At 41.3% G+C, this 15,258-nt stretch overlaps 2 long non-coding RNA genes across 2 annotated transcripts in view; one reads left to right on the top strand and one right to left on the bottom strand.

Annotated features, from left to right (window-relative positions):
* Positions 1–767: 767 nt before the first annotated feature.
* LOC109299752 overlaps positions 768–15,258 on the top strand; it is a 25,239-nt gene continuing 10,748 nt past the window's right edge. Inside the window, exon 1 of the long non-coding RNA XR_002097986.1 lies at positions 768–808. This is a non-coding gene — a long non-coding RNA (uncharacterized LOC109299752). The remainder of the gene's footprint in view (positions 809–15,258) is intronic.
* LOC109299747 lies at positions 8,644–9,313 on the bottom strand. Its single transcript, XR_002097985.1, has 2 exons — positions 9,204–9,313; positions 8,644–8,912 (listed from the first exon to the last, which is right to left on the bottom strand). It is a non-coding gene; the product is annotated as an uncharacterized LOC109299747 (long non-coding RNA).

The raw sequence follows: 15,258 nt of genomic DNA, 5'->3' as shown, positions 1-15,258 counted from the left end.
TTTCCCCCCCCCCCCCCCCCCGAGGAAATAATTTTCAGAGGGCGGCTGCTCTGTCTTGAGTTGGATCCAGGAGAGGAAAAGGAGGGGTCATGCCAAATATATTTGCATAGGCACAAGGGACATGATATAACTCATCCAGCATGAGCACAGTCTCACCTGTTGTCAGGTGCTGGCACTTTATCCTCAGTGAAGATCAAAAAACCTCTGCAGTGGAGCAGTTACACACTACATCCCAGGGGCTACAGAGAAAAAAAAAGTCATAGAGAAGGAGGGCTGGAAAGGACCTCCAGAGGTCTAGTTCAACACCTGCCTGAGGCAGGATCGTCCGTATCCAAACCATGCCATGAAGGAAGTGTTTGAGAATGATTATTGCAGTTTGGCTGTTTTTAGAACTAGAGTCTAGTACTTCACAAAATGTAGCATGGTGGAAGCTGATGTATGTCTGAGAAATCGGAGGGCAGCTATGTACAGGTGGGATATGGTACTGTGCTCTCTTGTCCAAAGTGGCTGCATCCCAAGTGCGGCTGTGCAGTATGTGGCACAGCAAACATGTCTCCAGTGGCACATACCGCACATTCAGCTGTTCTCCTTGCTGAAGGGAGGAGCATGGGAGGGCTGGGGGGCAAGTTGATCACTGGACAGCCAGGAGTCAAAAAAACCCATGCAAAAAAAAAAGTGGTGCACTCAGGCACAGCGTGTGTGGCTCAAAACCAGAGCCTGGCCAGGCAGAGCCACACTCCAGCTGCTGGCCACGCTCTAAGCAGCAGGATCACCCTTGCTGCAGCCCCAGGAGTCCCCCAAGACCCAGGTGAGGCTGCTGGGACCATCCCAGTGCTGGTGCCAGCCTCCTTTGCCCCACGTGGGGTAACCTGCTGCACTCCAGAGGGTGCATGGCACAGGCATTCCCAGGGGACAACTAGGGCAGCACAAGGTGTCCTGCTGTTAATAACCCCTGGGGAACCAAACATCCACGCTCATGTGGACGTGGCCAGTGTGTCCTGTTAAACATAGCTGGTCCAATAAATGATATCACCCTAAGAAATCCTTACCTCTCGCATAATTTCTGGACCATCGCAGCTACAACATCACTCATATACTACTGTATCCTATTAAATCCTCAGATGAGATTTGTTTTAAAGACAAGTGCATGTTGTAGATATTTATGATTATGTCTAGGCAGTACAGCACAGTGCTATGCAGATATCCTAACAACTAGTTTATTACTGTGCTTTAAGTGGAACAATAACTATGACTAATATTTAGAGATATCACCTTGATTATGTTGCTTAACCCAAGGAAGCCAATAAGAGACTATCTATGGGATGCTTTATACAACTGGGCAAATAATTCAAAACTTTTATTACAACTTTTAGTAAATACATGAATTAGCATTATTGAGTGTTTACTATTTTAACTAGCAAAATATTTCACAACACTGTATAGCTACTCTTTAAATGTTTGAGTGCATCATTTCTAAAACTACATTACATATTCTGTGACTTAACATTTTGTTAATATTTGAGAAATGTATTGTTCTAAGAACCGTTTGGTCCCTCCTAACATGTTGTAAAACACTTCAGATTCATACACAAACATGGTCCAAAGAGTTTGCTTGCACAGCTAATACTGTTTAAACTAGGCTTGCTTCCAGCCTAGATAAATATCCCTAAGACTGCACAATCTATCCAATGTGGACTTCTGTTAAATGATTCAGACTGACATGGTTTGGATTTTTCCCCCATTACTGTCTCATATAGTGTATTGGTTGCTCCTCTAAATTCCCCTAGATCCACAGCTCTAGAAGTTGTGTCAGGAACTCTGAGCAGGGAACATTGTAAATGAGGCAGTTAAAGCCAGAGCTAGAGTGGAAGCATGGCTAAACTGCAGCAGCTATGAACAAGGGTTGGCAGAGCTAGTGTGTACACACTGAACCATTAAATTGGTTCTGTCTCACTGGTGCCATTAGGAATGTTTCAATTCTTAGTATAGACTTGACCTAGAAAATTCACTTTTACCAGTTTTGGGGTATCATTTACAGTAGAGAAATTAAACTAGTAAATATTCCTAGAATGTTCAAATTCATAGGTTCAAATACAAAAATGCCCCAACTTCTCTAATCATCTGTTTAAACAGAATGCCTTCCAGCAGCTTTAATTACTCAAGTTAAAGCTTAACTGACAAGCTGACATTTCTTTCCCACAATATTGGTCTTTAGAAAACTCCCAGGTTTCAGTGTTTCTAGGATCTGATCTAGGAACTATATGATAGATTTTGCAAATTAAATGGTGTAAACATAGTACAAAATGTAAATAGATTTAGCAAACTGATGTGGCTTCAGCAAACTGTGTGTACTTAAACTGGTTCAGTGTAACCTGTTCAAACACAAACGGCTCAGTTCTTTAGGGAAGATCAGGCCTGAGTGACAGCAGTGGCAGTAGGTAGCTAGGCCTTGTATATTTGTATGTAGTTAGTACACACTCTTATTTGGAGCTCAGCTATGTCTTGGTGATTTTCTCACATTCTTAATATTGTGTTCAATAGTATTAGTCTGGCCTGGCAGAAGTTAGGGCAGGGTGGCACTTTTGAGACTAACTCGTACAGATATGTATGAGCTTCTGTATGCAATGTCCTACTTCATCAGATGCTATCAATGGATTCTATGGTCTTATAAAATTAAAACCTCTTTCACATTGACAATAAAAATCTTGAGCTATAACATGATGTCAATTAAATGTAGTACAGACATTAGCTTAAGTGTAAATATTCTTGTATAAGAGATGACCTCATGCTATTTAAAACATTAAAAGTGAATGTTGCTTCTTAGCCAAAAGGTCAAGAAGCTATTTTAGTATTTTAAACATATTATAAACCTAAAAGCTTAATTTAAAATAAAAACCTAATTCTAGAAACAAACTTAGCACAGTACTTTTCTAGGTGATGTGTGTGTTCACTTGGTACATCATTTGTAACATTAATGTACTAGGCAACCACAAAAACATGAAAAAATAAGGATACCATATACAAAATGATATCATGCAATATACATAAGATACAAAATGATATTAAATAGAAAAAAGTCCCTATTTTACTGCAGCACAACCATCATACTTCTACTTCATGGATTTTCATTATTGATGTAGTTTTTGTTCTGCTGAGTTACTGACCTAAGTGTTTTTAGGAACGGCACATATCAAATAATATCTGTGTCAACGGACAGTGTGCTAAAGAATTCTAAATGCTTAGAATATTGTAAATGTTTTGAGACAATTGTTATAGATATCTTTGCTAGGGAAACCTTGTAGTATTATACGTGTATAGTTAAATTAGTGTCATATGTTCTTGGGAATGAGAACAAAAATATAACAGAAATTAGGAGTAGTCACGGATGGAAGCAACAGGGATGCAGCACCCAGGATTAAATTACCACTTCAAGGTCATAGCTAGCTGTCTCCATCAAATTTAAAAGGTATGTGGGGAAAGAGTACTTTGAAAGGGAATCCCTACACCTGTATGGGATGCAGCTGTAGGGGATGCCCTTGGGAAGCAGGTATTTTTGTGCTGTGTGGGCTACCACCTCCATGTCACATTGGACTTGATTCTATGTGTGACCAGTATGTATAACTTGTACATTTATTATTTTGTATTTTATTTTCAGAAGGGTTGTGTGTTGTTTTTATATTTATGAGTTCCATGTGAGAACATGCTTTAGGGACATAGTTCAGTTTCTTATGTTACAGTGGACTGTATTTTTTAATTTGGTAAGATTCAGGATAGGACAATCTAAAGGGAGGAAAAAATGGTTCAGTAGTTAAGGCAACATCATAAGAGTTGAGAAATCTAGGTTAAAGTCCCTGATTCATGAAAGACTTGCTATGTGATTTTTCTCTTAGCCCATTTAGGCTTCAGGAAAATTGAACTTTTCTAACTCGGAGGCATGTTGCAAGGATAATGTGTGTAAAATGCTCAGATAATATAGTAATTATCCATATAAATGCCTTAAAATAAATAGGGTAGATTAACTAGTAGGCACAGTGAGCCCTCACTCTGGAAGTCAGGCAGTAATATTAGTAGCTTTATCACATACAAGCATGAATGGGTGCTGTGCATCTCAGATCTAGGCCAGGCACTCATGTACGGTTAGCACAGCTGACAACTTCCTTTCTGGGCTCTGAAATGAACTAGGTGCATTGAGACATATTCTTTTAAGAACCTGTGCATATATGGCAGACCTAGAAGCATACAAAAAATGCCAGATTCCTCAGCTATCATCCTGTCTGGCTCCAGAGTTTCAAGAAGTGAATTCCGTACCTGCCTTCACTGGTTCCACACTCATCTGCATCACCCCCTAGCTTCCCACTCCAGGCAGCCTGGCATGGGATGGATTGTGAAAAGATGAAGTGCGGCTACTTAAGAGTAGCTGTCTTTTCTGATTCTGAAGTTAAGCCTAGAATGTGAAACCAGTTTTTGCTAACATTTTCCAAGGGTTTTCTGCTTTTGGAACAGCGTGAACTCTCAAATCACTGAATTGTTCAGAGTGGAATGGAGAGGAAATTATAAAGGACAATACAAGTTGTTTTCATGTTCTTGTAAGAGTGGAACACATAATATATGCAGGCCATAGGCAGATCTAGGAATTCAAAAAGCACAAGGTTGGCTGCAGCTCTCGCACCTGGAAGGGCACCAGGGCAACAGCTTGCAGGGACTTGATTGAGTTTCTGAAGCAGGTAATAAATCTCTCCAAGCACTCCCCAACTTTCGGTATCCCCTCCCCTACAGTACAGGAACCTCCACTTCCCTCCCATTCTCTTCTTCCCCTCTGCTACAGCGGTTGCTGTCCCTGGCTGACTTGGGGGCAGGAAGCAGGTACCCTCCCACTGCTGCTATTGCTGCTGCCAGGCCTGACACCCTATACAGCTGTTCTGTGCAGAGCCAGCTGGATGAGAACAGGAGTGGTCCTGGGGCTTCCTTTGCCTCTGAGTCAGCTGGGGATAGCAACAGCAATGGGTGGGTCCCCACTTCTTCACCTGCTCCTTGTTTGACACTCTCAGAGTGTTCTACTCTTGGACTTCATAGAGGACCAAGGTGTCTGGGGCTGAGAGGAACTGGATCCACCTGACCCTGGATCTATCCCTAACAGAGGCATCTTTTAACTGCTTCATTATTCATGTAACTTCTTCTAGCTCAGACGATTAGTTTTCAATAAATGAAAATGTGTAGAATAGAATTTATAGCTGTAATGCATATATGACTTCTTCTCCTAAACTGAAATAATTATGATAGTCAGAGAGTCAGGATATTTCACAAAGTCAGTATCCATTGGGGAAGTGGAGCAACAGAAGATGAGCAGGCTTCCATTTTCCTACCCCCAAATCCCCAAATCAAATGCAGGTCAATTTTTGAGGCTTGAGTAGAAGACACTTAGAAGAAGAAATGGTACACATTTTCCTAATCCCATCTCTGCATATGTAATACAGCAATAAAAACTCCATGGTCTGAAATAGTTTGTGTCTTATATTTTACTATAGAGTAGGTATAATGTAAACTCCATTTTATTTCTCTGTAAATGTCAGGAGAGCATAAATCAATAATAGAGTAGTAACTATGCAATTAGCTCATGTCACCCCTGTACCTTCACATTAGCATCACTGAGAGTGATATTACCCTTTCAGTGACCTCACTGAAAGCAATAACATCCTTTTCTGCTAAAGTTAATTTTTTTAAGTGAACTTAATGCTCCTGAAAGGTGATGGATTGACAGCCCTAGAAAGTGAAGTCCCCTATTTAGCCACAGTGTGGTCTATAGCCATAGCATGAGCTGCTTTTCCACATTGTCCTTGTGACCCATTCCTTTTCCAAGGGGTGGAATACAGCGTTTAATATTCAGATTCCTTTCACCTTTACTGTTTGGGTTTAGACCCAACAAAAATACCAATTGTTAAGGGAGCTTTTATTATATTACTATTGTCATTTAGTAACCAGAGTAAGAACATTTGCTGATTTTAGATTCCCTTCCTTTAATCAGTATTGATATGAGCTAGAGTTGAACCACAAAACTTCAGGTGAAAGAGTACTATATTACTAATCCCTTGAGCCATGCAATTTATAGGAAGCCATCTAAAACCAGTTCAAAGAGTATCTGGAAGTACTTGAAATAACTAAGGACATTTTGGCAAATATAATGTTAATGAGCTACTGGTAAACTAATCCTGGAAGAATCAGAGCCCCCAAGACCTGGAAGAGACTCCCTCCAGAAGTGGTGCAGGCACCTACTCCGGACTTGTTCAAGAAATGTTTGGATGCTTATCTTGCTGGGATCCTTTGAGCCCAGCTGACTTCCTGCCCCTGGGGCAGGGGGCTGGACTTGATGATCTTCGAGGTCCCTTCCAGCCTTAACTTCTATGAAATCTATGAATTATGGTTCCTGTGGAAAGTGGAAAAAATCTACTCAGTGAATAAATAAAATACAGTTTCTTAAACCAATAATTTGATTAATTTTGCAATTATCTTTGTGCATGTAACATCACAATGCAGTACTAATCAAGTCAGAATAGGACTAGGTATAGACATTCAAAAAGCTCAAGGCAGCATCCCTCAAACCTATGCAGGTTTCTGTAAGCACCCTACTTTATGTTGGGAGCAAACAGAACACAGCTTCACTCTTTGGTGGGGGAGGCACAGAGGTGCGTGCACTGACCAAGGCCAGAAGGTTGGGGAACTGACTTGCAGCCTCCCCAGGCTCCTGGAGATTGCAGAGCACTCTCAAGTCACTAACAGGCATCTCCAGCCCGGTCTGCTCCTTGTCAATGTACTGGCTCCGAGGGAGGATGGAGGTCTCTCAGTGGGCTTCCATACACTCATGGAAAAATCTTAGTGTCTCTTTCCCCAACCCTCCCCCTGTGAGTCAGTGCAGTGCCAGGGAGCTGGGTGGGCTGCAGATGCCTGTCACTGATGCTGACTGCTGATGGAGGGGTACAGGGAGTGGAAGTGGTGCTCAATCATGCCCAGTTCCCTGACACTGCACTAGCTCCCAGGGAGCATGGGGTCTCTTGGTGGGTGTGTGGAAGCCCACTGAGAAACCCCCCATTCCCTCCCTCGCAGGAGCAGGTGCAGAGGCAGGGAGCCATGATGGCTGCAGATGCCTGTCATTGAGCTGACTGGGCGGTGGGGGGAAGGGGGTCAGCCATGCCTAGCTCCCTAGCACTATGCCTGCTCCTGGGGGAGCGTGGGGATCTCTCAGTGGGCTCCTGCACACCGGCCCAGGGACCCCATGTCCCCCAGGGCTAGGGACAGACATTACACTGAGTTTAAGTGATCAGAAACAGTGATCCTGCTGCATAACCTTGAGTAGTCTCCCTGTATTTCTATTCTTCATCTGTAAAAATGGGATGATAATATTTGTCTACCCTGTGGGGTACTATGAAAATAAGGACAAAAAAATTCAAGGTGGTCTGACATGTTAACAATGGGGGAGCCACACAGTATCTAAGATGGTTGTTCCTGGATTCTTATAAGCCCAAATCATTAGCGGGCACTGCCTTCTGCAATTATGGCTCCATAGAAATTTTAGCAGGGCAATTTCAAAGAGTGGGTTCTATGCCTATTGTAGTTTTTGATCTCTCTGTCAAAACTGCTATTGACTTGAAATGAAGTCAATATTTGTAATGCTCCTATCATAGTAATTTTTATAAAGCTGTACCTTCTGCTCTGCAAAAGGATTGTTAGCTCCAGTTTTCCCTTGGGTGATATAGCATCATATAGAGTGTGTTGGGTTTATCCGAATGACAGGAACAGGTTACTTTGATTTTCAAAACTGGTAGGGGTTTAGATATAGCTCGTTTGCTAAAGTTTCTGGGAGGTGCATGTTCAAATCCCTCAGATTACTTGGAAAGCCTTAGGTCTAGCTAAAATATATACACTTCTGGTATCAACTCTTTCATCCATAAAAAAATAGTCTGATGAAGTGAAACACTATTACTATGGCCCCAGCTGTATCTGAAGCTATACTTTTCAGTATACCCAGGTCATTGATCCACTCCTAAAAGGTTCACCAGCACTGACAAACTGTGAAGTCAAAGTTACTGAACCATTAGCTATTAATTATTCCAGACAGTGAACCCATCCAGTCATTTAAAAAGTACCGAAAGACCCTTTGCTAGGTCACATTTTGTTGACATTTTTCTCAGATATATCCATTCTGATCTCCTCTAAGATATTCTCATGAGCTGATACCTCTTCTTTTGTTTAACCCTAATCACTGCTGAGAAAGTGTTATTGCAATAGTATCACATGGGGAAGTAGAAACAACATAGCTTAGTGACCTGTGGTATATTTTTTACACTATTTAATAAAGACCTAGGGATGCCTTGATGAGTTAAATCCTTTCAGACATTTCCACTACAGTCTGGAGTAGTCCACTGCATCCAAAGTGCCTGTTGAAACTGCTGAATCTCTTTCTGATCTCTTTCCAATTTCTTTTCCTCATCAGTTATAACATTGACATTATGTCAACCTTCTTTTGAAAATTCATTCCTACAAATAGTCTCCTTGAGGTCATGAATTTTCTGATACCAAAATTAACAAAATGATGCACATGTAGGCCAGTACCAAATTTTATGAGCACAGAGCAGGACAATGACAATGGACAACATCATAATATTTTATTAAATGACAGTGAATTACTGAACTCAGTTGCCAATGGAGAAGTCTCCTGTAAGGATAAATGTAACACTGGTTAAATCTCAAAAAGTTTTGAGGTTTACTTAACAATTATCTGAGGCTCTTTGGTCTTCAAATATATTAAACAAGTGCTCTTTTCTGAGATTTCAGCTGTTTTTGTTTCTAGTCAATCCACATATACTCCACAGGCTTCTGGTTCACCCATGACATTTCATCACATTTGCTTCTGTCTGCAACTAGAGTTGAACAAAAACATTATATAATAACCTGCTCTTTTTAATTTGCAGAAAAGTTTTGGTTCAAGTTTCAGATGAGAATGTAAGTCATATCTTTATTAGATGAGAATGCATTTGCACATAGCTAAAATTTCAAGATGAAAACTGGTTTTGTGACAAATTTGGTCCCAGTCCTGCTTCCATGGAAATGAAAGGCAAAACTCTTAAAGAATTCAAGTAGAACAGGACCAATCCCCTTTTTAGCATGGCAGAATGCCAACGCCATATTAAATGGATTAAAAAAAACCATACTTCAACACATGGCTTACTGTGACCTCATTCTGAAAGGAGTCGGGAACCCTTAAGTTTGAGAGCAGTTGTGAATATAAAATGAAGGTTCACAAACCCTTTCAGGACAAAGTTTGCTATGGTTCCACTCCAGTTCATCTTAGCAATGTAGGCTAGGGGCAGAAATTACACATAAACTGGTATAACTGATTGGCAGCCTGTTCAAATTGGTAACACAGCGGGGCTAAATGCAGTCAGAAAGTGTGAGGCTGAATCAATTCAATCTTTGCATATTAATCTAAGCTGCATAGATTGAACTGATAAGCAAGTGAATAGACATTCATTTTCAATTCCAGAAATGCAGCCACATGCTTTCAGTGGCCCAGACCAAAAGTCAGAAGTCAATAGAGCACACCTCCCTGCTCTGCAGGACTAGACAGCTTGGGCCATGGCTAGCCCACCTACCCTGTGAGTGGTGGAGGTTGCAGGGGATGTGCAAAGCATCCTGAGATGTTGGGGGACCATGAGTTAACTTGAATCTGGAGGAGATCTGGCACAGAAGTTCAATACACTGATTTCACCTATATCAGTTAGGTCTGATACTGCATCCATCCAGGTTTATCTGAAACCAGTTTCAGCCATTTTGAGAGTGTATGTGCACTGAACTTCTGCTGTGTTACAGATTTGAATCAGTTTCTGGTTACTTTTACTGGTTTATGTGTAATTTTTGTTCCTAGCCCAGAAATTCAGAGTATATAAACTGAACTCAAAATGGCTGAAACTGGTTTAAGATAAACCTGGTTGGATGTAGTATCAGACTTAACTGATTTAAGTTAAATTGGTTTATTGAACTTCTGGCCCAGATCCCCTCCAGATTCAAGTTAACTCTCAGTCCCCAAAGCTGTTTTGCACCTTCCCCCACAAACCTCCTTCACAGGGTAGGTGAGCTACTACTTTCTTTGCCCAAGCACTCTGCTCCAGCTCAGCAGGGAGGCATGCTCTAACACCACCCCTGCACCAGCTCTTGGCCTGAGCCACTGCAAACATGTGGCTGCATTTCCAGAATCAAAAGTGAATGTCTTTTCACTTGCTTTACGCAGCTTAGATTAACCTGTAAAGATTGAGTCCATTCAGCCTTAAGCTTTTTGATTGTCAGTACTTAGCTGTAAAGTATCCCATTGATTTTTAAAGGAACTTGACCAGTTAGCAACTGGGAGTGAGGGGGGGTCCCCCACGGCCAATCTCGCCAACTGGGAAGTGGCTACAATGCTTCCAAAAGTGGCCACAGCGCTTCATCCGGTACTCCCACTCCCCAGATGGGGCTTGCAGGAGGGGCACAGGTGCTCTCGCCTACCCCCCTGCCCATCACCTAAGCCACCCCCATATACCCACTATGCATCACCACTGGCCAAAGGGACTTAGGTACCCAACTCACAGTAAAAGTCAATGGAGTCACATAACTTGCTTAAGTTCTTTTAAAAATCCCTTGTAGAAGAGGATGTTTTAAAGAGAGTTAGATTCCATAATAGTAAGTGTAGCATGAAAGTTTAGACAGAGAAAGATACAGTGGGCACATCTACATGAGATGTTTACTGCAGAGATGCCTAATTAGCTCTGCAGTAAATGTCTTGGTATCTACACGTGCTGGTTCATTAGGCTGGAGTTAACTAATAAATTTTGCAGCCATTTTTTACTCCTTAGCACTGCATGTGTAGATGCTGATATGGCTGGCTGGGGCACAAGGGGACTTCAGGGTAGGGGCTACATACCAGCTAGCCCTGCACTGGAGCACCTTTGTACTCCAGTCAACCTCTGCACAGCATGTTGCGCTGGGTCAGAATAGCCCCTGGCTGGCAAGCTGGCCCCCCAGGCCCTCTGCCAGCTGGGGCTACTCTGACCAAGCTCACGTGCTGCAATCCCAGATGCATGTGTAAACACAGTACCCAGGAGCAATACACTCCAGTGCTATAAGCGCTGGAGTTTATTGAATGAGATTATATGAAGCTATTAAAAGAGACTATTTGCTTTGAATTTCAGTGTAACAATGTTACAAATTCCAGGTTGCTAGAAAAAGCATGCACTACAGAAGTTATGAAAACATTGCCAAATGGTAAATAATGTTTGTGAAAAGAAATTGCTCAGGTGTATTTTTCACAGTAAACACTAGATGGCCATATGGGCTTTTTCTTGTTCTTGCCATGTTTTAAAATGTAATTATAAAAAAGGGTCTATGGTGCTTGTGATGACCATTAATAACATAGCATTCGGAAATCTCTCTCAAGGACTGTAGTACATGTTGTGTTGATTGCAGATATGGTAAGAATTATACAATTATATAGTGTAGCTGAATATTTTATATTGTATCCCACAAGGGATCCAGCAGAAATAATTCATACAAATATATTAATATAGAAAATGAAAGATGTTTAAAGAAATTTCTATAATTCACCTTTCAAGGTATAGCTCTGTTCTTCAGTGTAATTTGTTTTGATTAATAAAAGAGTTTGATGGCATAAACAAACAATTATATTAATGTATTCATCTTCTCCATCCTGAAAAACCTTTTAGAATCATCATACAAGGATCTGAGTATGATAGACATGTTGCACTGCCAGGCTGGAGACAGTTTTAAAGCAGAGCTTTAAACTCAGTACCCAAAACCAAACACAGTTTGCATGCAGCCCATTGTTGCTGAGTCCTTTTTGGGACACACCACATTTTATTTCTTCTGCCACACCACACCCTGCTTCCCATAAGTGCCCCCTTAGACCTTTTCAGCAGACCTCAGATCCTTAAAAAAGACAGGGTACAGGTAATTATACCCCTGACATTTTCTTGAAAGTGTTACACCCCTCTCATAAATGTAATGCTGTCCCAACATTTCTTTTAAAATATAATGTTCAATCCCTGCCTTTGACTTATTAGCAATAGTCCATAACTGTTTTGTCAGCTGAGTATTTTTCACTCTCCTTTTTCATGTGCTCCAGACCAAAGGTGGAAACTTCTGTATACCTCCTCAGTTTATCTCCCATTAAGCAGAGAGTTTCTGTGATTATTACAGTTTCACTACTCAAAAAATAGATGGTTCTGAATAGTTTAAATTCTCAAAAGTATTCATACCTCTTTATGAAATAGCGGTTTCTATATGATCCATGGCATAACTATGCCATTCAAGGCACTGAGCATATGATAAACTATTTATCAAAATATCTACTGGATAAACATAATCACAAATTGTCCAGAACTATAAACTGGATTTAATCCAGTGTTTATACCATAACTCAAAGTTATTTTGTTTATTCATATCATCACTGTTATGGATGGAATACTACATACTACAATTGGCCAACCTCAAGTGTCAGTAGATTGTTTTAGTGATTCACTTTCTCATGCACAATTGCCTGCAGGTTCAATAGGGTTGTTTTGGCTTTATATTTGAATTGTCAGTATGAGTGTTACATCAGTCCAGTCAACAGCATCCAAGTTTCCAGGATCAGCATCTTCCTTTGAGAGGGACAAGCTGTTCTCAGGGCTTCCAGTGCCCCATGCATGATCCCTTCCACCTTCACTGGCCGCCAGCACACCCAACCAGTCTCCTGCCTCCTTCCCACACTGCTCCCGGGTTAACCCATTCCTGGGTGGTCCCAGGCAGCAGGAAGGCAGTGGGGACAGTGCACAGGGTGCTGGAAGCCTGCCAAACCTCTGGCTACTTTTATTTCCCCTGCAAAGCCTGCCCACATGAGCTGTGGGGGGCCCTGTGGATGGATGTATAAATGCAATTTGTTACATAGCAAATTAAAATACATCAGAATGTGTTTTAGTTGGATACATAATGAGGTAATTTAATTTTCTATAGACTGCAGCATGTGTACAGTGTGATGAAATTAAAGTGCAATATACCACTGTACGTGTAAAGTGTGATGTTATTAGCCATTAAATTGCTAAAAAGGGCAATTACATCACATGTACAAGTGCCCCTACTTCCAACTACAACATCATTTCTCTCTTCTCAATAAGATCTCAATGTGCCTGATCTTGCCATTCCCCCATTAATCCAGTCCATGTTACTGAAAGATTCCTGACAAGTGCACTTTTGTTTGCATCATTGGTGGAAGGAAACAAGTACATTTATATTAAACTGTGTAGGACCGTAATCCATTCATGCAGACACATGGGGTAATTAAGATTTTGAGGTGACAGCTTTGTTTGGCCATTAACCTTAAAGGATAGCCCTTTCTTAACTGTAGACAAAAAATAATTAAGATTTACTTCCTAACCTATTTAGTACATCTTGACTTAGAGGGGAAAATTGTCTGTCTGGTATGGGAGGGGGTTAATTCAATTTCTGATGCACAGTACTGTTGACTATTCTCCATTTTCTGAACACGTATTTCTGTTGGTTAAGAATTATTTCATTTTGTGATCCATTCTTTATTTAGGGGAACCCAAAGAGATTCTTTTCCATTTTTATAAAGTAGAGGAAGCACTGATATTCAAGTCTTCTGTGCAGATTACTGGTTGTGTAACTTGATATGTCCTTACATTTGGGATCTGACCTATGTCTCCATCCCCATGGAAGAACAATTTGAACTACTGTTTCAGCATCTGCTGAAGCTTTTGCAAATCATTTGCAATTTGATTAATGGCTCAGGGTTACTGCTGGCTGAAAATGAACATGATCATCCTTTTTGTTTAGCAGTTGTTTTCTTTTTTGCTGATTTAGTCCTTTGTCCTTGGTACAACTGCCTTTGAAAATTATGCAATCTGTAAAGCTTTTTGTCTGCTGAATATCTTTTGGATGTTCACATTTTATCTGCCACCTGTCCCATCCCTATTCATCCGTTCCATATAATATGTGTTTGATCACACATCACTAGTTATGATCTTTTATGTATTTTAATTGGTTTAGTGCCTTATGTCAAAGTTCTCAGTCCCTTCTGGCTCAAATATTGCTTTTAAATTTTCAGTACCTAGGACTGAATGAACTACATATGTTATACTAGGCTTGGAGTGTGGTTGTAGTTGTGATGACCCAGGAAATGTGTAAGAAACAAGGTTTTTCTTTGTATGAAATCTTTAATTGGATCACTTATATAGTTGAGATAGATGTTAGATAAGTTTGGTGCCACAAATTGTTCTATCTAATATCTTGCTCAGCTATACAGCCCATTTTCTATTTCCAATAATTCTTCAGGCATTTTAATCACCAGTGTCCCATGTGACTTGAGTTTTAACTTTCTTGAGGAAACATACACATATCTTTCCAAATTTGCTACATTTTTTAGATATAGACTCATACACTTTATTTCTATTCACTTGAGTTTCTCCTGCATGGCATCCTTACATCCAAGGTATGTCTAATGTGAATAAGCTAGGTACCTAGAAACTATATATATACACAAGTATGGCATTCTGCCCAGGCTAACTGGAATTAGCCTAGGCAGAGTAGCTTAGGCAGGCTGGGTATCTCTGGACATTGTACTGTGTAGACAGAGATGGTGCTCTTAACTCTCACCTCTCAGTCAGTGGTTATAAACCTTCCTTCTGCCAAATTGTCTCCAGACACTCTCTTCTCTGTGGTTGCCTGCCTGCACATCTCCTAGTATTAGTAGGAAAAAGCTAATAATCAGGGATCTGGATTTTCCTTTTCCCCCAAGAAAAACACAGATTTTTCATTTTAATGGAGAAACAAGGGGTTTGCTGTTTTGCAAACAGTTCTCTGAAGGCCAGCAGAGTTCCAGCCAGCAAGGGGCTAGGGGGAGTGGGAGGAGGGCAGCCAGCAGGGGGCACCATGTGCATGTGTACGTACATGGCTGCTAGGCAGCCTGGAGAGCAGCTCCCACAGTTAAGTATGGCAGGAGTGGGGGATTGAGGCCACAATATGCAGCTGCAGGGCCCGGGCAAGGAGGGGGATGGGGCTGCAGGTGGCTCATCTGATGTGCAGTGAGGGGACAGGGAGCTGTGGACCTGAGTGGGCATATGTGGGGACCAGCAGTGTCCAGGGGGCTGTGGTTGGGGATGAGGGACACCAGCAGGGCTGTGGGAGGGGAGTGAGGGGCTCCAGTGTGGCTGGTAGGAC

This window comes from Gavialis gangeticus, unplaced genomic scaffold (genome assembly GCF_001723915.1).
Source record: "Gavialis gangeticus isolate Ggan-Ray unplaced genomic scaffold, GavGan_comp1, whole genome shotgun sequence".
NCBI lineage: Eukaryota > Metazoa > Chordata > Crocodylia > Gavialidae > Gavialis > Gavialis gangeticus.
The sequence above is the reverse complement of the archived record's forward strand: the minus strand, read 5'-3'. Positions and strand labels throughout refer to the sequence as shown.